We start from the raw sequence: 5,212 nt of genomic DNA, 5'->3' as shown, positions 1-5,212 counted from the left end.
CAAGAAGACAGTGAATGTTCCTGAGTGGCCTAGTTACAGTTTTGATATAAACCTACTTGAAAATGTATGGCAAGACCTGAAAATGGTTGTCTAGCAATGATCAATAACCAATTTGACAGAGGTATGAATACTTTCTGAAGGCACTGCAAGTTTACTTGAATCTGGTTTATTGTGAGGTCAATAACTCTGATAAATAGGCCTACATCATGGGCAAGAAACATAGCTTGCAGCTACGATAATTTATTTTATTAAAAACTATCAACTCTGACCTCCGGTCTTCCTCCTCATCTTCGCACTCTCTTTCTCAAACTGAACAGAACATAGGCTTTAGGCGTTTTGGGGATTAGGCCTAATCAGAAGAAGCCTTTGACTCACCTCCTGAACTGCCACCATAGAACTACACAGCACAGCCATTGGTTAGGCAGCATACCAAAAAGGTTTTGATCCCAGAGCAGGCCTGGGCTCAGGGTTGGAATATCCATTGCAGTGTATAATGCAGCCTCATTTTATTTATACCATCCCAGCAGCTATCCTAGAAATATAACTTTGGTCTGCGCTTCTCCGAGCTTACGGCTATGTATCATTTGATTGTGACCACACTAAATAGCCTATAGGCACACTTGATATTGCACGCTCTGCAGAGAATCAGAGAAGAGGGGCGGCATCAGAGACACATCGATATACACTGAGTATACAAAACACTAACAGCACATGCTCTTTCCATGACATAAACTGACCAGGTGAAAGCTTTGATCCCTTATTGATGTCACCTGTTAAATCCACTTCAATCAGTGTAGATGAAGGGGAGGAGACTGGTTAAAAAAATATTTTAATCCTTGAGACAATTGAGACATGGATTGTGCATGTGTGCCATTCAGAGGGTGAATGGGCAAGACAAAATATTTAAGTGCATTTGAACGGGATATCGTAGTAGGTGCCAGGCAAACCGGTTTGTGTCAGGAACTGCGACACTGCTGGGTTTTTCACAGTCATGTGTGTATCAAGAATGGTCCACCACCCAAAGGACAGCAAGCCAACTTGACACAACTGTGGGAAGCATTGGAGTCAAGAATGGGTCACTTTCGACACCTTTGAGGCTATTCGGAGGGCAAAATTCGGAGGGGGTGCAACTCAATATTAGGAAGGTGTTCCTAATGTTTGGTATACTCAGTGTATAGCCTAATAAGCAACTAATTCTAAAACACTGAGAAATATAGACATTTCATAAATTACAAGCTTAGTTCAAATGTCATACCCCATCAGAATCCAAAATATACACTTGTTTTACTACAATGTTTGTAAACACTGTATAGCCTCAACTTGGTTAAAACTATCATTTTGATATCATGTATGGTCAGTCCCTTGCATCCAAAGCTCTGTCAATACATTTGAGTGGTTACATTTCTCCAGGCCCGTCCCTGAGCAATATACCAAACCAGAGGCAGGGTGACCACTGTTTTTGTTTAAATGAAGGATTATAGCTTTAAAGCCTTTCCACTGAGTGGCAAATTAAGTTCTCCTCCTGATTTGACTTCTTTGGCGTTAACGTTGTTACACAACTCAGTGGAGCAGGGAGGCATCAGCCTAACAAAGGCAGGCAGTGCTGTTTTTACTGAGCTCTTTAGCTGTTTACCATCACTGTTGTTAGTTTCACTCGCTGTCATTTTTATTTTTAATTCACCTTTATTTAACCAGGTAAGCTAGTTGACAACAAGTTCTCATTTGCAACTGCGACCTGGCCAAGATAAAGCAAAGCAGTTCGACACATTCAACAACACACAGTTACACATGGAATAAACAAACATACAATCAATAATACAGTAGAAAATCCTATAAACAGCATGTGCAAATGAGGTAGGATAAGAGAGTTAAGGCAATAAATAGGCCATGGTGGCGAAGTAATTACAATATAGCAATTAAACACTGGAATGGTAGAAAGTGCAGAAGATGAATGCACAAGTAGAGATACTGGGGTGCAAAGGAGCAAAATAAATAAATAAATACAGTATGGGGATGAGGTAGATTGGATGGGCTATTTACAGATGAGCTATGTACAGGTGCAGTGATCTGTGAGCTGTACTGACAGCTGGTGCTCAAAGCTAGTGAGGGAGGTAAGAGTCTCCAGCTTTAGTGATTTTTGTAGTTTGTTCCAGTCATTGGCAGCAGAGAAATGGAAGGAGAGGCGGCCAAAAGAAGAATTGGCTTTGGGGGTGACTAGTGAGATATACCTGCTGGATCGCATGCTACAGGTGGGTGCTGCAATGGTGACCAGTGAGCTGAGATAAGGCGGGGCTTTACCTACCAGAGACTTGTAGATGACGAGACTTGTAGGTGATGTCATGGCCCTCCATAGCTCTCTGTTACAATGAGTTGATATGCGGCCACACTTGTCCTATTCAGACATTCAGCATTGGTCTAGAATGCTGTCCATGTTCACCCAGGAGATTGGGTTAATTTATCCTAAAGTTTGATATCACTTAATGATAGTGGATTAGTATCTTACCCAGCAGGTGTTGACGTGTGGCATTCCATTTGATCAGGGGACATATCCACATTTTGGCCTTGGACAGTGTGGCCTGCCAGTGTACCGGCAGGCAGAGGGGATGTTTCTTAACTTAGGCCTCATCCTCTGTACTTAGTACTCAAAGTTTCCCGCAGCCAACCTTCTGTCAATAACAGGATGATTGGAGGCGCTGGGATACGGCCTTCAGGAGCCAGGTGAGGAAGCTGCATTCATTTGCAATTCTGGGATGAAAAGACTCAGCGGAGTGTGTTGCTTTGGGCGCTTGCCTTTGTTTGCACATCGTTTCCACTCCAATGAACACTGCACAGCAGTGGGCCTTTGTCAGAGGGCTCAGAGGTAAGCTCAAACAATGTTTATATTTTGCATAGGTCTTTACAGGGCCTGGTGAACAATACAACAATTTCCCCTCTATGTGAGATTCAATGATATCGCCTATATAAAAAAGAAACATCCATTTTTCAGGACCCTGTCTTTCAAAGATCATTTGTAAAAATCCAAATAACTTCACAGATCTTCATTGTAAAGGGTTTAAACATGTTTCCCATGCTTGTTCAATGAACCATAAACAATTAATGAACATGCACCTGTGGAATGGTCGCTTAGACACTAACAGATTACAGACAATTAAGGTCACAGTTATGAAAACTTAGGACACTAAAGAGGCCTTTCTACTGACTGAAAAACACCAAAAGAAAGATGCCCAGGGTCCCTGCTCATCTGCGTGAATGTGCCTTAGGCATGCTGCAAGGAGGCATGAGGACTGCAGATATAGCCAGGGCAATAAATTGCAATGTCTGTACTGTGAGACGCCTAAGACAGCGCTACAGGGAGACAGGACAGACAGCTGATTGTCCTCGCAGTGGTAGACCATGTGTAACAACACCTGCACAGGATTGGTACATCCGAACATCACACCTGTGGGACGGGTACAGGATGGCAACAACAACTGCCCAAGTTACACCAGGAATGCACAATCCCTCCATCAGTGCTCAAAGTGTCCGCAATAGGCTGAGAGAGGCTGGACTGAGGGCTTGTAGGCCTGTTGTAATGCAGGTCCTCACCAGACATCACCGGCAACAACGTTGCCTATGGGCACAAACCCACGGTCGCTGGACCAGACAGGACTGACGAATCACGGTTTTGTCTCACCAAGGGCGATGGTCGGATTAGCGTTTATCGTCGAAGAAATGAGCGTTACACCGAGGCCTGTACTCTGGAGCGGGATCTATTTGGAGGTGGGGGATCCGTCAAGGTCTTGGGTGGTGTGTCACAGCATCAACGGACTGAGCTTGTTGTCATTGCAGGCAATCTCAACGCTGTGCGTTACAGGGAAGACATCCTCCTCCCTCATATGGTACCCTTCCTGCAGGCTCATCCTGACATGACAATGCCACCAGCTATACTGCTTGTTCTGTGCATGATTTCCTGCAAGACAGGAATGTCAGTGTTCTGCCATGGCCAGCGAAGAGCCCGGATCTCAATCCCATTGAGCACGTCTGGGACCTGTTGAATCGGAGGGTGAGGGCTAGGGCCATTCCCCACAGAAATGTCCGGGAACTTGCAGGGGCCTTGGTGGATGAGTGGGTTAACATCTCACAGCAAGAACGGGCAAATCTGGTGCAGTCCATGAGGAGGAGATGCACTGCAGTATTTAATGCAGCTGGTGGCCACACCAGATACCGACTGTTACTTTTGATTTTGACCCCCCCTTTGTTCAGGGACACATTCTTTTAATTTCTGTTTGTCACATGTCTGTGGAACTTGTTCAGTTTATGTCTCATTTGTTGAATCTTATGTTCATACAAATATTTACACATGTTAAGTTTGCTGAAAATAAACGCAGTTGACAGTTCTTTTTTTGCTGAGTTTAGGAGAAACTATTTGATTAAATGTTTTCTGTGAGCCAGAAACAGAATCATTCAAATGTTTTGGGTGGAAAACAGTTAACGCTGTTATGTCTCCCACCAATTTCCGCACTGCAGCTCTCTATCTTGAACTACAAGCATGCAGGTGGCCAAAACGCTCCTGCCATGCTCTGTGTCCCTGCCAAAGTGGAAGTGCTTTGCCTATGTGATGAGGTTTCAGTATGTTTCCCAGAGCAGCTTGCTCTGTTTTAGGGATTAGATAGAGTGAGCGAGAAACCCTCCCTCATGGGCCTCTGACAGTGAGAAGCCGTAGAAAAACCATCTGACACTTTCAGTCTCCCGAAAGCACCAAGCTCATTACACTTCTACGTAAATATGTCCGTTGGTTTCACCGATGTGCTGTGATTCTATTCCTGTTGTCTAATCTCACCTGCCCTCTCTGTCTCCCTATTGGCAACATTCATGAGTATACAAGTTTTGCTTTTTTAACTTGGCTTTGATATAACTTTGCTTAGACTTTCCTTAAAAGGTATGATGCACAAACTTCCATATGCAGTAATGCAAACAGTGATTTTTTTTTCATTGCATTTTCATGTAACCCATGCTGCAGGGAAGTATTGTTTGTCTTTTGACATTAAAGTATAGCTCATGCATTTTCCCTCACTAGCCAGGTCTGTGATCTTGAACTCCACATGAAATATTTCAAATCAGATGGGAAAGAAGTGAATGTCAATCTATAATTTTGGCACCAATGTGAGCCCCCACCCACTCCCCTCTAAGTGATTTCACACCCACTGTTCTTTCCCTCTCAATTCTAAGGGCA

Source organism: Oncorhynchus kisutch, linkage group LG6 (genome assembly GCF_002021735.2).
Source record: "Oncorhynchus kisutch isolate 150728-3 linkage group LG6, Okis_V2, whole genome shotgun sequence".
NCBI lineage: Eukaryota > Metazoa > Chordata > Actinopteri > Salmoniformes > Salmonidae > Oncorhynchus > Oncorhynchus kisutch.
This window is presented reverse-complemented; position numbering follows the sequence as displayed.